General features: G+C 36.2%; 1 protein-coding gene and 1 long non-coding RNA gene across 3 annotated transcripts in view; one reads left to right on the forward strand and one right to left on the reverse strand.

Moving 5' to 3' along the window:
* The window catches only part of LOC134660854 (uncharacterized), an 848,341-nt gene that overhangs the window by 407,816 nt on the left and 418,177 nt on the right, over positions 1-22,348 (reverse strand). The window lies entirely within an intron of this gene.
* LOC134660833 (GATA-binding factor A-like) overlaps positions 11,103-22,348 on the forward strand; it is a 78,575-nt gene continuing 67,329 nt past the window's right edge. Inside the window, exon 1 of one of the 2 annotated variants that reach the window (XM_063516664.1) lies at positions 11,103-11,860. The gene's annotated coding sequence lies outside the window, so the exon portion shown is untranslated. The remainder of the gene's footprint in view (positions 11,861-22,348) is intronic. The other variant, XM_063516665.1, reaches the window with a different exon arrangement.

The following is a 22,348-nucleotide window of genomic DNA, read 5'->3' on the forward strand; positions in this document are numbered from 1 at the left end:
TTTGAACGTATGTAATAAATTTTAGTTAGGTATTAAATACTTACGCAAAGATAACATTTTCACAAATATAACAAAAAAGCTTATCTTTATTCTGGCCGTAACTTGCAGTTTTTAAACGCCTCACAGAGGCTTTATGATGTGTGTGTAGATAAAAGTAATTTAACTTTTAGATACTAAATTAAATTCAGTTATGGAAACTATTAAAATTAAAATAATTATATGTTACTAACTGGAGGTGTTCTGTGTGCAGAGTATACTATAAGTATATTATTATGTAGGTATTTATACTGTTATATACAAAATACAATTTTAGAATAAAAATACAACGTTTGTACAAGGTAAGTTGGACCAACGTGAACTATTAGGGGATTACAAATATGATCTCTTGAAAATATTCGTAGACATAATTATAAGAGTGCGATGATTACCCGCGGCATGCCATATGTAAAGAACTGGGTCTCTTATCATGCCGTTGGTTCATTTTCTAAGCCTGTGTGTACTTTAGGACAGTGTTACAACATCTGGATGTTACTGCACTCTTCGATAAAGTGAATATTTTAGAGTTTCCTTCCGCGTGTGATTTGAATACTTATTTATTTAATAAATAGTTCATAAGTTTAGGAACTGAACATAAAACTGCGACGAATTTATTACTAGAGACTTTAATTAAGGTTAAGCTTATATGTAGTGTAAAATATAGTCTTTCCAATGGTTTAATTAGGAAAAAAACTATTTTTATTTAATGTTATAAGAGCTAATGGTGTAGTAAAGTCTACTAGTCTTACTAAATACATTATGGTATGCATTGATTTCTGTTTTATTTATAATTCACGTAATTTACAATATACTACGACGATGGCAAACAAGTGTGCGAAACGCCTGATATTAAGCAGCCACCACAGCCTATGGGCGCTTGCCGCTGTAGTAAATATACACGCACTTTTGCCGAACCTACAAGTCTAGAAGCATTCATCCTTAAGAGCACTGAAAACCTGACTTTAAGATATGTTAAATTTATTAAGAATTACATGTTGAATGCCAGCGGGACTCATCGACTATATCACAAAAATTTCTTTACAGTAGCGCCACCTATGTAAGATGTAATGAACTGACTGGTTCCCCTGAGCCCGTATAGATGGCGCCATCAGGTGAACTGAAGACAGCTAATAGTTGGGAGTTTGGGAGCAAAGAGAGAGAATAGATAATAGTTTATTCACTGGTTTTTTCCCATTTTTCTACATTTTAATTAATATGATGTAAAAAACGGGATATTTCTCAAAAACTGCATGAATTTAAACAAACTAAAATACTTGTTTGAGCAATTAAAACCCTTAGAACCCACACAAGATAATGCTAAATTACATAAAATATTTTATAAAGACTATAATTTCTTACCTTACCCACTTGTCAGGCGTTCTGTAAGTTATTTTGAATGTGGCTGATCACTGTATATTGAGATTGCGGAACTCAGTACCTATGTCAGTATCCACTAGTCAGCCACTAAAATATGATGGCTGGACACTGGGTCCTTTATGGCTGATTACTGGCAAAACAAAAACATAATATAGGTATATTACGTTTAATGAAACATCTTAATTCTTTATTCTTTATAAATTTAAACTATATATAATTCTTCAACAATAGATACTTAATATTATAAATCATTACAATATGGTCAATTTGTGGGCAAATTAGACGATGTAAATCTTAGAAATTTCGATAATAGGTTGACTAATGGTGCCTTTACCCTGTGCTACATGTATGCTGCCACTTATTTTTCAAAAGTGTTCAACAATCTTCACGTGTCTCTTACGTGAAGATTGTTTACCCTTTTTCTAATGCTAATAAAAACTAAGTAGGTACTTATAATTATTCAAAATTATCTTCAGTTAGTTTAGTAAATTATTGTATAACGTTAACTTAGTTCATAGATCAAACTGCAATTCTATACTTTTTGAATAATTATAAATAAATATTGGGGGACATCTTACATAGATTAACCTAGCCCCAAACTAAGCGAAGCTTGTACAAGAATTGCTCGTTTAGCTGGGTCTTATAAAAAATCGATCTAGCTATCTTATCTATGAGAAAACGCGCAAGTTTGATTTTTCATATGTTTTCCGAGCAAAGCTTGGTTTCCCAGTATTATTAATTACTTCTCACTCTTTGAATAGAACAAAAGACATCAACGCGGTCCACGACCCCATTTTCCGCAGGAACCTGAAAATAACATAAATGCAAGAAACAAATAAAATCTAAAATATAGTAGGTATCTACATATTGAAGTCTTAACTTTTTAAATAATGTTTCGCGACAGCCTCTTTGTTTTAGTAAAGTAGTGAATCGAGCTTTACTCGACGTCCAGGGGAATGTGAGAGTGGCGTACTCAGTCGCTACGAGCTGCAATTAATGGCACGATATTCATTAGCCGACGCGACAGACGGACGGACGGACGGCAGCCGCAACAACTGATATATTACACGTACACACGTATTGGAAGAATTGTTCATTCGATAAGTGGGCGTCCGCCTGCTCCGCTAGTGACCACATGCCCCCAATCCATTTTCGACCCTAACGGCTTTAATTCGCCTCGTATTCGAATTCAATTTCATTAATCTTACGTTTTCATTATTACGTTCCGAAGTAAGGCTGTTTACTTACGAATGGAGTTTAAAGGTAAGATAGCAAATGACGGGGGTTTTGAATGTAAGCTTATACGTTGGGGGCGTTAAGTTTAAATTCGCTCACATATGGATGGGGATAGTTTATATCAGAACCAAGCGACTCACTTGCGAGGGGCTAATGTGTAAGTGTTGTCGTGGCGAGCGGGCACTAATGCGCCCGGCGCCGGCGCCGTCTAAAACGGAATCTACAACATTCCTGCGTTTAGGCTGCGACTCTTTATTCCTTTTTTATCGGATCACGGAATAATAGAATAGGTACAAAGCAGCCGCCGTGCTGACGGGACATCAGGACACGCATCTATGTGCCAGACACAGGTTTGATATTATCTTTTATAAAACATGGATTGAAATTGAAACAAGGCGTAATTAGATACATTTATGTTTCCAAAAGCCAACTGAAGCCCAGTTATAATCTTATTTTCCATACAACTTTTTGCCGACTGTAATTTTTATGGGACAATCATTAGGTTATTACTCTACTACTACTACTACCTACTCATACTCCTCGTACGGAGCTCCTTGCCGGAGCTCATGGCGATTGTCACCATAAATTACGTCACCAAAATTTTAGCTCAATCTGACTGAAAACCGAGTATTTAGTGGGTCACATTTAACGTACAACATTTGATTACAGGGACTCAGATGCAACACTGAGGCAATTAATTAATAACGTTTTACTTAATAAACGTATTAATCTGTTTTAATTGTTTAATTTTGTTTCGTGGCTAGGATTACCTAGCCACGAAACAAAATCACACAACTCAAAACAAAAACGGCCGTTTTAACTTTGGATGCATAGATTGACGAATCCAGCAACATAGAACTAGTTTGATGTATTCAAATGGTACTTTAATACAAGATACAGTACGTAGCGGCCCCCTTTTTTAAATGTATTTCGTAAAATGTTAATGACCACGATTATTTAGCAGTGGCGCTAGTGTGCACGTTGATGGGCTCTTAATGGGTCGCGGTAATTTTACTCGGTCGGTCCTAGTTAAAGCGGCAAATAATCTATCATTATTTTTTCAGATAGGTACATATGATGCAACATTTTTTGGTAATTTCTCAAAAACTGCTTCAGCGATTTTGATGAAAACGACAATTTGATCAAGCTAGGGTAAATTTTTATAATAATAAGTTTACCCGAGTTTTTGCGGCAGCCCGGTGGCCATGGAATTGTAAAGTGAATGATTCGATTTAATTTTCAAATTTGAGGCTAACGAGGGCGAAACATCGATTCAGCTAGGTTTTATGGTTGGTAATCGTGGTTTAATTAGAGTGAGTTAAGATAAACAGCAATGAACAAAACTACTGGTACTATAATATCAAATCGGGACTATCTGTTCTTCATGCACAAATAAGATAAGTAAATGAAAATCATAAGCTGTGTTTAGGTATATATAAACTATCGACCCGCCCCGGCTATGCACGGGTAGTTCAACGAATTTACACAAAACCTTTACAAATTATACACCAATACCTTCCTCAAGAATCACTCTATTAATAGGTGAAAACCGCATGAAAATCCGTACAGTAGTTTTTGAGTTTATCGCGTACATACAGACAGACGCGGCAGGGACTTTGTTTTATAATATCTATTGATATTGATTCCAAAATTACAGTTCGGTTAACAACCACGGCCTTCCGTGTAAATTATCTTTATATTTTTGGAAATAAAGCCAAATTACACTCCCCCACGAAAACGATCTGATAAACATTTTGATTAAAACACTGACAGACAAATACAAAAAAACTTAGTTCTGTCAGAACTAAAAGATTATATATCGTTTATCAAATTATCCTTAGAGATGTATAGGGGGAACCGAATGAGATGTCTCACTGTAATTATACTCAATAATATTAAAGTTACTAAATTATAGTAATTATAATATTCTTATCACAAATAAATAGCAGATGAGGATATATATTTCTTATAACGTATATGACTTAGACCAATAGGAAGACGCGCGTTAATTTTGACAAAAATTAAATAATATTTTATTCATCCGTTGTTTAAGAGAGGTCAAAAAAGGCGAGTTGCGTGAGTAACAATTTGACGCGAAGCCGAAAATTGTTAATAAAGACGCCACGAGTATTTTTTGACTCAGTTAAACAACGTTGCATACAACGACCAAGCACTTACTTTGAAATAAAATTGTAAATTTAACAAGTCTACTACCTACGGTATTTACCTGTATTTAGTGATTATTATGCTATCACTGATATTTCTTCAGGCGTAGACACTAAGTTTTCGTCTTCATCCATTTTAACATGAAACACACTGTTTTTTAACACAAAAGTTAAGTTTATATTCGAGAACCACAATAGTATTCATATTCAAGATTCAAAATACCTATTCAAGAAGTAGCAAATAATGGAGGGTACGGGCAGGAAAAGAATTAATGAAATTAAAAAAAAAAACATATGTCTATGGTTCACTTATTTGTCAGAGATGACATTCGCACCCATAAGCGAGAGCGAGAAAAATATATATCTTTCTCGCTCGCACTTATGGGTGCGACGAACCAAGGTCGCGTTGCGGTGCGATAGCGTGTTACGACTATAAGGTTGACAACAATGTATTTCATACAATACTTTTTAAGTGGTCATTACAGCTTGGCAAAAAAGAGTAGAAATTAAAAAGCGACAACATTGTAGTGTCGTCCCTTTCAAACCAATTTATATAAGAAAACGGGACGACACTACGAAGTATCGAAAAAGTGCTAAAAAGATACTGCGTGTGTGCACAAATGCTTTTTTGGGGAATAGACTAAAGAATTGTCTTGACAACTATAATAAGGTAAGGTTTTAAAGATGTGTGCACGACCCTTTAAATGGCAAATAAAAGTACGGGAGTAGAAAAAGTATTACATATAACCTACTTCTTATTGTATGATTTATCACATGATTGACACATTTATTGATAACATGATTGATAAATAAAATACCTGATATAGATAAAAAAAGTTTAATTGTAAATACATAATAATGTATCTCGTTTTTTTTCTTTGTCCCATCACTACACAAATTCATGTTAGTGCTGAATCCATCGTCACTATCTGACATTTTCAACTACTTCTTAATTTCTAATTTTCTTTTTTCAGAATCTTTAAAGGCGAAGCCAATGTGTAAATAGTGATTCATGAAAATTTTACTGCCTAGTGTTAAAATATGTAATATACAATATGAATTTACAAACATGCCTAATAGGGATTTTTTCTGCTCCCGTACTTTTATTTGTCATTTAAACGGTCGCGCACACACCTTTAAAACCCTACCTTATACTCGTAGTTGTCAAGGTAAGTATTTAGTCTATTCCCCTAAAAAGCATTTTTCTACTCGTCGACTGCAATGCAATTAAGACTTCGTATACCAAAGTGAAATCGCATACTTTTTTCACTATGGGACCCCAACTCAATTATAATATTCATTTCGATACAGCTTAGTCAACTATAATATTCATTTCGATACAGTTTAGTCAACTATAATGAAATTGACCAATCACAGCTCGCCTCGGTCAAGAGGACGAAACAAAACGATAGCTCAAATTAACTATTTTAGGTTGTATAGTAGAAACAATTGCTTCATAAGTCAGAAACTTGCATGTGACACCCTTCATATAGGTCAATCGAGAAAAAAAGCTGTCTAAAAATTGAATTTAGCGCGGATAAAATACTATTATACAATCGTGATATAATGGAGAGCTTTTCAGTCGAGTACCGTGTTTAGGCAACGAAGCTTGTTGAGTTGCCTAAGTAAGGTACGAGATTGAAAAGCTTGATTATATCACTATTGTATACAATACTTTTTCTACGAGTCAACAAATAAAAAATACTTAAAACTAGTAGAAGAATCATATATGTAGGTAAAAAACTCTTAACTCATGAGGCCCTGGTACTTGCTCCGCGCTAAATTCAATTTTTAGACAGCTTTTTTCTCGATTGACCTATATGAAGGGTGTCACATGCACGTTTCTGACTTATGATTTTTGTAAATGCCAATAAGACACTATACATGTAATGAAATTACTAAAGAGTAGTTAATCACATTAAATATTAGTTACATTAATGTAAAATTGAGACAAGGTAAAACTTAAAATATAGAACAAAACTTAGTCTTAGATTTACAGGTGATGCATGTGCAATTTTGGGTGTATAGGCGCTGTCTTAGTATGTGTGGGGATACTGGACTACTCTCATGAGATCCTCTATATCCTCATTACTCTTTTTAGAGCATATTGCACCTCCCTGTACACGTGCAGCTCATAGACGTACTACACGCAACGGGCCTACGGATAGGGTTGCCAACCGTACTATATTATATAGTATTGTACTATATTTTGGCTCTCTGTACTATATACTTTTGGAAAAATATATAGTACGCTATAATACCATATTTCCGATTAAACGTATGTTACACTTATGTTTAGTATTTTATCTAAAAGTACCATATTTTTTTGAAATGTACTATATTTTTGATGCCCTATTCTGGAAAATACTATATTCTACCAAAAAATAGTTGGCAACCCTACCTACGGAGCCCTCCGGGTCCAGTATAACAACGCGTTTCGGGTGCTGGTATGGCTGCCCCGCTTCTGTAGCGCATCAGGGATGTTTGCTAAAGCGCGCATAGATTGCTTTTGTACAACTATGCGTAAACGATGCACATCCCCGGTGCGCCGTTTGCGGGCCAGCCCCAACACCCCTCTGCGTTCGATAGCCGAGCGGTGTGACTGTCCGTATTTGAGGCGTTGCGATTAGGGTTTGCAATCCGGATCCGAAATCTATGAAATTATCCGGAACTGGATCCGCATCCGCGGATATTCCCATACATTTCGGATCCGTCGTGCAAACCCTAGTTGCGATGATTTGCATGTCTCTAGAAGTACACCACCAGCAGCATGTGGGTTTTATAATATATATACTAGTCTTTCACACGGTAATGTGTTTTTTTTTTCTATATACTTACCCAATTGCTACTGGGGAATTCTGTCACCCGAAAGTGGGTGGGACAGGATTATCTGCCTTTGTCTTGCCTTAGTAGCCGACTGCCCACAGCGGAGTCGCCAGAGCTGCGTTCTCGAGGGAGGGAGATAAAGAAATGTACGTATGTGGCGAGTTGGCTATATGTTTACAGTCCAATGACACCTCTCTACCCTCAGCCCTCACACTGGTGTTCCCTTAAGCCATCTTAAATATCATTTTTTGTGGGGGGCTCATCTTGTGGGGGCGAGACACCGTCTGCCGGAAATAAAATTGTATACCATTTTATAAGGCAAGCGTTCATTTTTATATCCTATAGCCCAGTATTTAGTCCATCGCTTGCATCCAATAGCCTAGTTTATTTAAGATTCCATCACCTTTCTATAGTCCTTACACTCTGGTGGGTGCTGCCTCTGCGTGCGTCCCATCCCATGACACGGGCAAGGGCAGCATCCGCTCGGTGTACCCCTTACATTTCATTAAACTGTCAAAAGAGACTACGTGTTGGCTTCGGCTCCGCGCACGCCCCCCAAATTTCCAGAACACCATCATTTCGTAATGAGAAAGATATTTTGATAATAATGACTTTTTTGTAATAATTGTTTTTTTTTACATAATGTTTTACTGTTTGGCCGCACCTGGTGCCAGTTACAGCTTATACGGTGAGTGGGGTCAGTGCCGCGGCCTGAAGGGCCGCGTAATAACTATTAAACTCCTCTCTATTCTGCCCATCTATATTCTATCTCCGTATTGTACAATTATTTAACTTTAAGTGTTTAATTGTAGGTATAGTGTCAGCATGTGATGAAATAAATTAAATAAAAATGAATTATTGAAATGAAAATCCAAGTCATAAAGCTTGTAACCCCGCGGGACGTTATTTAAATAAATAATAATACATAACTAAACTAAATCAATTTTGTAACTAGTAGATACCTACGTCTGCGAGCGATATTCCAAATATTATTAATAAATATTATTGCCGTAAGCGTAAATTTTTCAATTTTTTTCCTTTAAGATAAAATTTGAAATAACTAAAGTATGTACTCTGATGTTTCCGGTGTTTTCCGTACTAGTTAACTACTGTTTTGTTCCCAACCTAGTGGGTTGAACCTATAAGATTTAGCAAGTACGTTCACGTGAAACAAAGGTTGTTGAGCTTTTAGGCGCAACTCACCGGTCTACGTAATGCGTAATGCCAACGGATTAACTTAGCGGGTCAGCCTCGGAACCTGCACCACTTTCCTTGTAAGTGACTTAAATATTTGGGTATCGGTGAAGGGTTTTCTGCTAATCCCTTTACTCCTTTGTCAGGGCTTTTGTATTTTTACGCGTAATTATTTTGTGGTCTTTTGCGGCATTGGCAACAAAGGAACTTGAATGGGGAGTAATTGGCGAAGTCGTGATACGCTGATAACGATAAGCCGAGAATGCTCCAAGCGGGCTCGCCGGTGGCAACCACTAATTAGGTACTTACATAGTTGTAGGTACATTCATGACTTTTTGTAAATCAACTGATTTATAATACCTATTTTTGAATGAAATAGATATTCAATTATTCGTAATGTAAAAAAACTGACAATCACAATAAGTAGGTACTCGTACCTATAAATTCCTGAAAATCTACCATGTGTAATTTTAAGTGAAATTGTATATTGTGAGATAAATAAATCATATCATATAGTGTCCCGTACCCAATTGGTACTTACAAGGTACCTACCATGATACGTAGGTATATAGTATAGGTAGACTACCTATAGTTTGAATTTTTATTGCTTGTTTAACTAGACATAATACAATTTAAGTAATGAAATTATTAATAATCAATAAGTAACAAGAAACGTATTTTTATTTGTTTTTATTGTGACTTTAACCTCCGTGATTTCTGTTATTATTATAAACATGCAGACAAAGTGATCAAATAAAAACTAAAAATAAATTTTGAGGAATCATACACGTACAGTTAGGATGCATTTTTAACAAGCTTTTATTAGGTTGACCTGTATGTATCTAACTATGTAATGGAATCTAAGGTAACTAATTTAACCATCTTCCAAGGATTGTAGCGTCATGAAAATTGGCAGCTGTATGTAGTTCTGATGACAATACAATAATATGGTACTGTCGAACTGATCTGATGATGGAGACAGGAGGTGGCCATAGGAACTCTGTGATGAAACAACGCAACCTAATTGAGTTAGGAGTTTTTAGAATTGTCTCGATGAGTATTAGTTGTTTGTCGTAAGAAAAGTACAGTCAGCGATAAAAGCTTGTACCAAAAATTAAATTTTTGCCAAAATCTTTTTTTCGTTTCAACTGTGTGGCGTAGTGTCTTTGAATAGGTCTTTTAAAAAAACAATATGGTTCTTGATCAATATTTTTTATAGGTATAACTAGGTACTAAATGTAAATATTTTCGATAAACTCTGTGGCCTACATAGAGTTCTAGCAGAAAGAGACTTCCGCTTGTAAATTGTAACTTGTAGCTTTATTAAATAGACCACAGTTTTTGTAGGTATATTATTTGAATAGTAATATCAAATTGCCCAATAGGTGATAGGCATTATGTAAAATGCCCGGTCAATTTAATTATGTATTTCAATAGTAATTATTTATTTACTTATGAGCTTTCTACCTCAGTCAATTTATCTGACAGACAATATACATTTTATACTGAATATTTTCTAGAATAATTTATGAACACAAACGCATTAGACTCTCTAGGTCTGGCCGATCCATCACCACACACTTTTCTTAACATTTAAAATGAAAATATGAAAAGCTGATTAGGTACTTATTCCAAGATCTAATTGGCCACATCCCGCATCTGAACTTCCCAATGGCTTCCAGAGGAATAGGCACTGCGCACCTTTACCTACCCAATAGGTACCCACCGCATGTTTTTGCCCCAAACGAGTCTATATTACCCCAAATAAATAGTTTACAGAAGTCAACTAAATAATACCTACTCACAGACTGGCAGACAAAATCAATAATGATCTTTACACATAAACGGTCCTGTTTGTTTGGAATACCTAAATATATTTTTATTTAAAGTTGTCCCCTACACTTTTTTTTTAATTTGTGAATTTATATGTTATTTCTACTCAGAATCACGAGCTCTTTCTATCCTAATAGGAAAAAAAAGTGTCCCAAGGTTTTTTTCCAATTCCGTTACCATTTTTTCATAGACTTTGTATGGCGGTTTCGGAATGGAAAGATCGAACAATTTATGAAAATCTTGGGACACTTTTTTTCTCCTATTAGGATCAAAAGAGCTCATGATTCTGAGTAGAAATAACATAAAAAATCCCAATTTTATAAAAAAGTGTAGGGGACAACTTTACATAAAATGGCCCTAATATGGCTCTAATTAACATATTTAGTAAGTACCGACCAAAATATATTTACCAGTGGCTTCGAGTCAAATAATTATGGACCCTCCTAAATGTAATAGGTAATTATACTATCAGAGACAGGCATCGTCGGCCTCTTGAACAACTACTACTGCCATCGCACAGACGCTAACCGCTGGATTAATGCTGGCCGTCTATTACCCTCCGGATTGATTTAGAGCAATTGCGCTACTAATTAATTAAAGAACCAATACATCCGCCTCCACCCGGGAGAGGTGGGGAGCGAGGATTAATTACAGCGCGGGGCCGCGTGCCCATAAACAAAAAGCCAGCAATAATTCCATTAAGGCCTAAAACTAACCCCGCCGTAATAAATCTGTGTGCGGCGCCCATTACTCGCGGCCGATAACGCGCCGCCCATCGGCCGCGCCGCCCGCGTGCTCGACGCCGCCACCCCGCGGACATCGACATCTCCTGACCACATCTGCGTTGCGTCACTAAATTGGAACTTGCAATCTATGAAAACAACTTTTCCTATTTTCCTCGACGTACCGTTACAAATGGAAGGCATGGCGGCGATGCTGGCCCCGCCCCTGGGCGGCTCGAATGGGCGCGCACCGCAGCGGCAAGCCCACGCCTCTGCCAGTGCTCTCGTACGCTCCGGCCCTGACGCACGCGTTCGTTATCTCACCTGGGCCGCTATCTCATCTCTTCATCTACCCCAATTTGATTGAACGTACTTTAGTGATCGAGTCGTGTGTGCTTGGTGATTCCTACATATTTTCATAGCTGACGACTGAACGATTCCTGCTAAGCGGACCCGTTAATATTTACATAGGTGAGTGATAGAGAAATCGACTTTCCCAAGACTTACTCTGGTAAGCTAAGTAACTTTTCTTTGTGTCTGATTTTTGTCATGCTAATTATAAAATTCTTAGGTGGTCTTAATGTATAATTGTATATAGACAGGTAGGACTGGCCAACTCCATACCTGTGGGTACTTACCTAGGAACCTGAATACTGAGTAATGAACGACACACGCTGTTAATGTTTTTAAACATTTAGGTACATATTCCTTATAAAGTGATACGTTGCTCGTAAACTTGAAATAAAATAATAGGTACAAAAATAACGCGTACTTATCGTGTACACCGGCCGGCTCCGACTACTTTTAAAGCTTTATTGTAAACATATTTAAAATCTATTTCCAACTAACATGTATGTCTAAAAGTGACGTTTGGATGTCAACTGCAGTTGCATTACCTACTGTTGCGTATTACTTATAAAATGAGTGGCGTTCACTCCGTGAACGGCGTGAACAGCAGTAATAGAGCTTTAACAGTAGACGGCATTAATGCAGCTGCAGTTCTAAAAATAATATTTTGCACGACTTTAGCAGCCCACACTGTTTCATGGATTACAATTAAATTGTGACGATAGATTCTTTTGAGTTGTGGGAGTGGCAAAGACTATATTAAAATTGCTTGCGGAGCCCCAATCCCCAATCGACTGATTAACATACGCACATTCGGAAAAGTTTTATAATAAGTAAGAAGTATCTAATAGGTTTACTTTTGCGAGTAATTGTATATCTGTCATCTCTAGGTGCTATTTTCAGTCAGTTTAACAAGTTAAGCTACTACTCTTTATTCAGGTATGTTTCTTGTGTCTTTTACCTGTATAAACAAGGGCTGGTAAAATAGATAGGTTGACTGCCCAGGCCGAAGTCGTGCGGAACGGACGGAGTAGGTAGTGAGTATGATTGTTCAATAATTAAACGATTCCCAGCTCCTCCTACTGAAAAAGTAATGCACTCAATTAGAGCTGCCACGCCGGCTATCAGCTAATATGTATTAATGAACATTCACACGATGACTGTGTTTATACATATGTACATACATAAGCCATAATCAAAGTTAGCACAGGCATTAATGATTAGAGATGTTAACACGTATTCAATTTAATAACATATTCTAGTCAAATGGTCAGAAATGGATCAAACCATTGTAATACAAAAGTTTAAATGGAATAGATAGGTATAGAAAAGAACTCAGAGTAATGAAAATTTAAGTTTATATTTATCAAGCATAGTTTTCATTGAACTTACTCTACTTTAATATTATTTTTTCATATTAAAAGTTAGAGAGGAGGGCACATCTTTTTTTTCTTTCGGAGCGATTATTTCTTAAAATGTTCACATTATCAAAAATAGTTGTTGAAGACTCAAAGGTTTACCCCAAGTAAAAAAAATTGTTCTACTTTTTATTTATCCATTTTGTCAGCATGATTGATTTATACGTCCATGCCAAATTTCAGCTTTCTAGCATTATAGACCTTGGACGGACAGGCAGACAGACGGACATGGCGAAACTATAAGACTTCATAGTTGACTACGGAACCCTAAAAAACGCAAAAGATCTCCTGTCTAATTATATAATGCAAGATAGTAGTAGGTACCTAAGGTCTAATCACCTCAAATATTATACTTCGTTTTTTAGGATAACAATACATATAAATAGCCGCGGTACCAACATTATAATAATAAGTACTGATCATCTGTTTGGCTGCTTAATGGACCTATGCCTTCATTTGATATGGCCATTTCAACTTTTAAAAAGTTTGGAACTCGACAAATAATGGAATTTGTATGCAACATTGCAGTCCCGAATTCGAGACTGCAATGTTTTTAACTTTTAAATTTTTTGACTGACCATAAACTACGCACTTCGCGACTTATTTTTTAACCGGCAACGTCGACTTTGCCGTCCATTTTTAGGGTTCCGTACCTCAAAAGGAAAAAACGGAACCCTTATAGGATCACTCGTGCGTCTGTCTGTCCGTCCGTCTGTCACAGCCTATTTTCTCCGAAACTACTGGACCAATTAAGTTAAAATTTGGCATACATATGTAAGTTTGTGACCCAAAGACGGACATGTAACGTAAACAAATGAATTTTAAATATGGAGGCCACTTTTGGGGGGTAAAAGAGCAAATTAAAAAATAAAGTTTTTCAAACTATATCGTGTTATATATCAAATGAAAGAGCTCATTTTGAGAATCTCAAGTATATTTTATTTATAATTTTAAGATAAATAGTTTAGCAGTTATTCAAGAAAATGGGCCTTTATCTCTGAAACTACTGGGTCTAAAATTTTGAAAAAAATACACTAAATAGTTCTTTACCTATAGATGACAGGAAAACCTATTAGAAATGTGCAGTCAAGCGTGAGTTGGACTTAAGTACTTAGTTTTTGATCCGACCCCTACGGGTTTTTTAAAGACATTTTCATTTCTCGTGCTCTGAAAGAGGGTCATTGTTGTTCTAAGGTGTGCAGAAAATAATACGTTACTGCACTAGAGCATTTTACGTTCCAATTACGATTTAAAAAAAATTACAATGGGCAATTGAAATTTGGGTTTAAATGGATTTGTTATACGATTTCCATTCTGATATTTAACTCCGCATTCCATAAATAACGATCCGTTTGGCTAAATTGTTAATTGAAAGTACCCTCAAGAAATACTATGAAAATTTGTATTTACTCATGTTTCTAAAAAACACATGCATTTTACTTTCCTCGTATTCGAAATGAAAAGTAGAGTGTTTAACTCAGGTGAAAGGCATCATTTCAGCCTCGGACTATTGGCGCTCTCACTGCGTTCGAGCTACTGCCTCGGCAGAAATGAGTGAATTTCACCCCTTGGTTAACAATCTACTATTTACTCACTTATCATTAAAAAAACATATTGTTAAAAATACATGTAACGTAAAAAAATGAATATATGGAGGCCACTTTTGGGGATAAAACAGCAATGTAACTATATCGTGTTACATATTATCAAATGAAATTCATCTCATTTCATTTCATTCATCTCAAATATTTTTTCATAATTTTAAGATAAATAGTTTAGCAGTTATTCGAGAAAATAAGAATAAAATGAACCCCCCCCCCCCCCCCTTATCTCTGAAACTACTAAGTTTACCTGAAGATGACAGGAAAACCTATTAGGAATGTGCAGTTTTTGATGGGTTTTTTAAAAACATTTTACTCCCTTTTCATTAAAAAAACATATTGTTAAAAATTGTGTAATGTACGGAACCCTTGGAACGCGAGTCCGACTCGCACTTGGCCTGGATTCGTATGCTTAGGTATTAGGTAGGTTAATGAAATAATCTCAACAAGCGCGATAAGTCCGTAAACTCCGTAATTGTTAAGTTTAAAGTTTTAGCTTATTTAGAATTGATACCTGATGCTTGTTTAATTAAACCTCTGCAGAGTTCTTCCTAATTCTTAAAAAAAATTACGTACTCTCAGTTAATACACAGGTTCTCCCGTACCCACTAATTTAGTACGAGTATAGGAGCGTAGCCGCTTATTTCAGACATGTCCATGTTTACGACTTTCCATGTAAATTAAAAATACATACCAACAAAAATTAAGCTCTAGGTCCGATATGGGCCGTTGTAGTATAAAATTGTGTAAAATTATTTTAAGTATGCAAATATTACCTTGTATGACTCATTTTACACTTATCTAACTACATATAATGTAACGTTTTAACAGGTTATTTATTTAGGCTACATTACCCATAACTATCCCCCATTTTATCTTCACAACGGTGTTTTATTCCTCAAGCTTGTGGCATTTATGGCATGCATTTGTAAAGCAATAGTAGGCAGGTAGAGTTAGCATCAACAGTATTTAGCTGAAGGAACAAAGCTCCAAAAGTAGGTATCTGTTACTTTGTATACCTTTTCCAAACAGATAGGTGTATTCTGATTTTAGTGATAGGTCAAGAAATCGATTATTAGATAATTATGGATCTGATCTCATTCTTAACTTATTCTTAAAATCAGAATACGCCTAAGAGATAAATTACTACAGTTCTTATTCAAATGTATCTGTTACAGTACAATTTTTCTAACCAGAGAAATACATATATTTCGTTTTGATAAGATGTTTGAAAATTGTAGATACTTTTGACGCGTAGTCTGATCCGCTACTTTGAATGCTAACTGTACATGAAACAATGGCAAGGGCCCTGCTACACATAAGAGCGTTTGTCACCGATGACGTGTCGCTGCGGTGCGCGCCGGCGCCAGCGACGGTGCGGGCGAAGCTTCCGCCTCGGGCCCAGGTACTGCGCACAAATACCTCAACTTTTAACATTATTATGGTGAAACCTTCGTTTGCCATTCACTAACTTGTATGTCAATTTTGGACTAAAACCACTCGTGCTCTTGGGCATCGGCCTGGTGTTTTTGTACCTGTGCAAGTACATAAGTATTAACTCAAAAATTTACTTGTTTGCATTTGTTATTGTGTTTGGTCACAAAAATCAAATAATTAACGTTAATCTTCAAAAATGTAGCGTCGATATGTAAATACTATGTAGGTATGCAAAAGTACTTATTGGAATTAAAAAGCCACACAATACGTGTGTGACGTTTAGCGTCGCAGTTAGGGTTAGAAAGAGGTAGGAAGGAAATGAAAGTTGGAAAGAGGTAGGAAGGAAATGAAGTTTGGAAAGAGGTAGGAAGGAAATGAAAGTTTGGTTTAGAAAAGTTAGTTAATATTATGTATTTAAAATTACAATAAGTTAGCTAGGGTCGTGAGTCCTTATAACTGAGCCGGCAAGAATGAAATAGTGAAACAAGTCTTTAATAGGAGGCACTTTCCTGGAACTCTACTTCGCAGGCGGGCAGTTGTAGATGGCTCCGCTGAACAAAGCAGGCATCGCAGTCGCAAGTCCAGAGTATTCTAAGAAGGCTCCGCACTGTGGTCCAGGATCCTCAGCTCGGAATGGAAACCTTCCAGATTGTGGAGCATGCGCATAGCGCAACCCGGGATAGTGCAGGCTAGTGGGTTTTCAGAGTGAACCCCAGACTTGATCCCTAGCAATATTGGTCTTATTAGAATATGCACACAACGGTGACTGCGTCATCCGGCCCGCAAGGAAAGAAATGTCAGGAAAGTTAACCTTTTAGCATTTCTTTAGTGTTCACGGATGAAGCAGTCAGGAAAGAACAGATTAGTTAACAGTATAAAAGAATACAACGTAACATTATTCCCATAAGAAACTTAGATTAGAGATTCACAACACTTACCCGATCCGGGGAAATGTACACAGCATAATAAAAGCTTGTGAACACAACAACTTGTGATCTAAAGGTATTCAATCAAGTTTAGTATTTTACATTTAATATATATCAAAGAAAATTTGCGAAAATACGAGAGCAACCTTCACCATATTTTTCATATGACAGATTCACAAGATTCCTGAAGGAAATTTTAAAATGTAATGTTTTTTTGCAACCGGCCAGCACAAAGCGCCGAGCGCAAACGAGGTTTTATAGCAAACCGTTACATACCCCCCTTTTTAGGTTAGGATTTTTGCTAAGAAAATCCGCTGCTAAGTCTATTTTACTTAATAGAAATACAAGTTATCAATCAGGCTTCACACACAAAATACCTCTTCATTCATACAACACGCAGGCAAACAAGCAATAAACACTACAGAAAAGTGTTTTTGCGTCCATACAGACTGAGTATTTTACTTAAGCTAGAATAAAATACTCTCATATAACTATTAATAGATGTTGATTAGTCTAACTCTAAACCTCAGTATTCAAGTTGTTCACGCATACTATTCTTTTTCTGAAAACTTTGTAGAAGTTTTATAACCTAAATATAATAGGCAAAGAGCTCATTAACCAGTAGGGGATAATGGCAAATTAATTTTTCGAACTTTTTAGAAGTTCATTAACCGGTAGGGGTTAATAAAAAATTAATTTGTACCTAATAAGTAATTAGAAAATTCAAAGAATATTATAGCGGTTTAGTTAGTAAGTACGAGTTTCATGAGGGTAGTTTTACAGAATTAGATTTATAGACGTAGATAGACGTAGAGATAGCAACAAGGGAAGAAATGAATTTTAATACTTTAAGGATGACAACATAGTCTGAGACTTTGAAAGACTATCCTTGACACCATCTAGATCAATCGCAGGTTCTAAGTGATATTCTAAAATATCCTCAGGTGGTATGTTTAATTTTACAATCTGGCTTCGAAGATTTTGTACTAAGCCAGCTGAACCACCCCTTAGAATAACCTCATATTCTAATTCGGCTTTTTGCAGAGATAGAAACTTAATAGGATAAGCCATGGTCACACGAATTAGGTGAGTGTTGTGATTACACAGGTTTTACACAGGTTACAGGATTACATAGGTAGAAAAAACGGTTTAAGTTTCATAGTACGTGGTTTGCAAATTTGTTAGGATGTAGAAGCTACTTTATAGTAACAAAAAAACAAAATTGAACAGATAAAGATAACCACGTACCAAGGAACAGCTCAAAATAAACTTAAACTAGGTAGATATGATTGTACAGAAACTAGAATGACTAATGAAAGTAATGAACGTACATGAACATCAGTGAAAACTAAAAAATGCTAAGGACTTGTTTCGGTAGTGCTCAGCTCAGTTAAATCTACGTTGGGCGCCAATGTGACGTTTAGCGTCGCATTTAGAGTTGGAAAGAGGTAGGAAGGAAATGAAAGTTGGAAAGAGGTAGGAAGGAAATGAAGTTTGGAAAGAGGTAGGAAGGAAATGAAAGTTTGGTTTAGAAAAGTTAGTTAATATTATGTATTTAAAATTACAATAAGTTAGCTAGGGTCGTGAGTCCTTATAACTGAGCCGGCAAGAATGAAATAGTGAAACAAGTCTTTAATAGGAGGCACTTTCCTGGAACTCTACTTCGCAGGCGGGCAGTTGTAGATGGCTCCGCTGAACAAAGCAGGCATCGCAGTCGCAAGTCCAGAGTATTCTAAGAAGGCTCCGCACTGTGGTCCAGGATCCTCAGCTCGGAATGGAAACCTTCCAGATTGTGGAGCATGCGCATAGCGCAACCCGGGATAGTGCAGGCTAGTGGGTTTTCAGAGTGAACCCCAGACTTGATCCCTAGCAATATTGGTCTTATTAGAATATGCACACAACGGTGACTGCGTCATCCGGCCCGCAAGGAAAGAAATGTCAGGAAAGTTAACCTTTTAGCATTTCTTTAGTGTTCACGGATGAAGCAGTCAGGAAAGAACAGATTAGTTAACAGTATAAAAGAATACAACGTAACATTATTCCCATAAGAAACTTAGATTAGAGATTCACAACACTTACCCGATCCGGGGAAATGTACACAGCATAATAAAAGCTTGTGAACACAACAACTTGTGATCTAAAGGTATTCAATCAAGTTTAGTATTTTACATTTAATATATATCAAAGAAAATTTGCGAAAATACGAGAGCAACCTTCACCATATTTTTCATATGACAGATTCACAAGATTCCTGAAGGAAATTTTAAAATGTAATGTTTTTTTGCAACCGGCCAGCACAAAGCGCCGAGCGCAAACGAGGTTTTATAGCAAACCGTTACAGTGTCTCCGTTTGCTAAAACCAATGTTACTTGTTAAAAAAATCGTATTCCAGGAACGTAATTACTAAACTGATGCATATCGGACTAACGAAGGAGTGCCAATAAAATAAAGTTATATTAGTGTCAGCGGTCGATTCCTGGCTTCATTTGAACTACAAACTTGTAATATTTGTTTCACAAGCGGGCAAAGTGATTGTTTAACCGCTCGTGCGAATATTGATACCCGAGCAAGCGTAAAGCGTAAGATTCCTAAATTTAACCAAGAGCGTAGCGAGTGGTTCGAAAAAGGAATCTTAGCGTTGCGAGGGTTAAACATTTGCCCCCGAGTGAAACACAACATTTTTCACCACACCAACCCGAAGAAAATATTAACTGTAAGATATCAAACCAAATCAAATCAAAACGAATGTTATTAAATACTAGCTTTTGCCCGCGACTTCGTCTGCGTGGAGTTAGAAATTGGGGTAGCTTATTTTTACCCAATCTACTTTTTAACGATTCCCCATTAGGAATTGCAAATATTCGAAACTTTCAGGTATTCGAATATTCGACTTTTTCTGACGACATATTCAAATAACTATTCGAATATTGTAAAAAATAAGAAAAGGAACGATAAATCGGTTTATTATCGTTTTATTCAAAAGCTTTTTTTCAGGTATTGCTAAAACTAATGATATTTAGCAGAAATCCACTTAATTGACTATATTTTATCATCCTACTATGAGATGCCCACATTTATAAAAACAAGTAAAACGCCAAAATTAGACGTATTCATTACTAGATAAAACTTTTATTATAAATGCGTCGTTGCGTAAAATAATATAACTGTAAGTAACCATCCAAACACTTAGGTCATGTAAGATAATTTTTTAGTAGGTATAATTATTTTCCGATTTAAATTAACTTGTAGTCACTCAGAGTTTAATTCCATTGTATTTTGAATCTTTATTGACTTTATTTGTTTTGTCAAGGTTTTATTCCTAATGGTCGGCTAATTTTAATATTGGAATATTTAGGGGAAAAGTTAGTTGACTACTGGGTGGATTATTCGTCAGCTAAAGGTAATTACCTAGTTGGGCAGGTTTGGTATGATCAAATTTGACAATTGCGATAAGTGGCAAGGTTTAGATTTCAAAAATTCGCTTAACCTGCGCTTGTACTGAATAAACAGAATGACCTTTTAACTTAAAACTTACGCACCGTAAAAATATCATACTTTTTGATTTCGTTTTCTTTCAAATTGAGTTAGGTTTCACTGTATTCACGAAGTCTATCGAGAGGAATACAGTAAAAATATTATTTCCTTCGTATTTGGGTACCTACCGTTCCTCATTCACTGTAAATATTCGGAAAACACACAGAAACTGTAACTACAGCGGATGAAATAGATTTTTTATAATAATAAAAAATATTCGAATACCTATTCGAAACCTGAGCGGCCGAATATTCGAATATCAAAACACGTCGAACATTCGACAAATTCGAATATTCGAATTGCAAGCCCTATTCCCCATACAAACTTCCATCCCCCTTTTCACTCCCTTAAAGGGTGATATTTGGGATAAAACTACCCTATGTCCTTCCCCGGGACTCAATACCAAATTTCAACTAAATCGGTTCAGCGGTTTAAGCGTGAAGAGGTAACAGACAAACATACAGGCACACTTTCGCATCTATAATATTAATAATATGGATTTATCATTCAAAATCATCATTTAAAAATCAATTTTACCAGCAAACATAAGAAAACAACTCAAAATTTGCATTTGTCTTACAATGTGTGAATGAAATGCAACTTTGCTATGAGTTTTTGAACAAGCAAGAGAGCTTTTACCAGTTGGTGTGGTGAAAAGTATTTTTTAAATTTTTACTCAACAGTAGGATATATTCATTCACGAACAAAAGCTATTCAGGCGAGCCACGGAGGTCGTGATCTATGATCGCAATCAGATGGCATTTATGTTGATATGTCTCATTAGAAAACAATAAATATAACGTTGAGATACCATCTCAGGAAGCAGGCGGCGGGCGCCGGTGGGCCCGGCCACCACGTACCCCGGCCAGACACTTAAAGGTTCGCTAAAAAACGCACTAACAAATTTATGAGCTCAGCTAAGTTCCGGAACGCGATTATCTGATCGCAAAAGTTTCACGTTAGAAGCATTGTGTTGTTATTCATTTTTTGGTGACTAATTGTTCGTGCGAGATGAGATTTAGATCTTTATGAATTTAGAAACAATAGTAAAAATTAAATTATTAAAACTTCTTAAACCCACCTATATTAATAGTGTCCGCTGTGTCCGACGTAAACGTCGCTCGTCTGCCGGGTTTGTGGTAATTTTACCCTCCAAGAAGTTATCATTTTGCATACATACTAATCATACAATGGTTCATTTTCCATAATTAGCCAAGGGCCCTATTGCCAAATGGTAACCGTGAAATGACTATAGGTAACTCACAGTTCTTCTGTTCGGCTTCCGTTAGATTATTTAGGTGCCTATGTATATTTAAATTTTAACAGCAGCTTTGGCTCGGTATGGATTTAGTGCGGTAATACTTGTAATATACCAATGTGTCATCCGTGAGGCGACTTACGACTTACCGTAAAATTTGCCTATTTTGCTCCAGAAATTGCTCCAAAATTCCATAATGTATATATCCAGAGAGGAAAATTACTACTACTTATGTATGCATACACAGCCATCCCCATTCCTCTTAATGTTAAAAAAAAAACAACGGGTTGCACTCCGGGAGTGCCGACAGAAGTGAAAACTCAATGACTAGTCCAAAATGTCTGCAGCACTATGTATAATTGACCCATCCTCCTTTCTATTGAAAAATTTTAGTTCCGAAATTGCTCGCCAGTGAGCTTAAATTTGTAGCGTTAATT

Source organism: Cydia amplana, chromosome Z, assembly GCF_948474715.1.
Source record: "Cydia amplana chromosome Z, ilCydAmpl1.1, whole genome shotgun sequence".
NCBI classification, from domain to species: Eukaryota; Metazoa; Arthropoda; class Insecta; order Lepidoptera; family Tortricidae; genus Cydia; species Cydia amplana.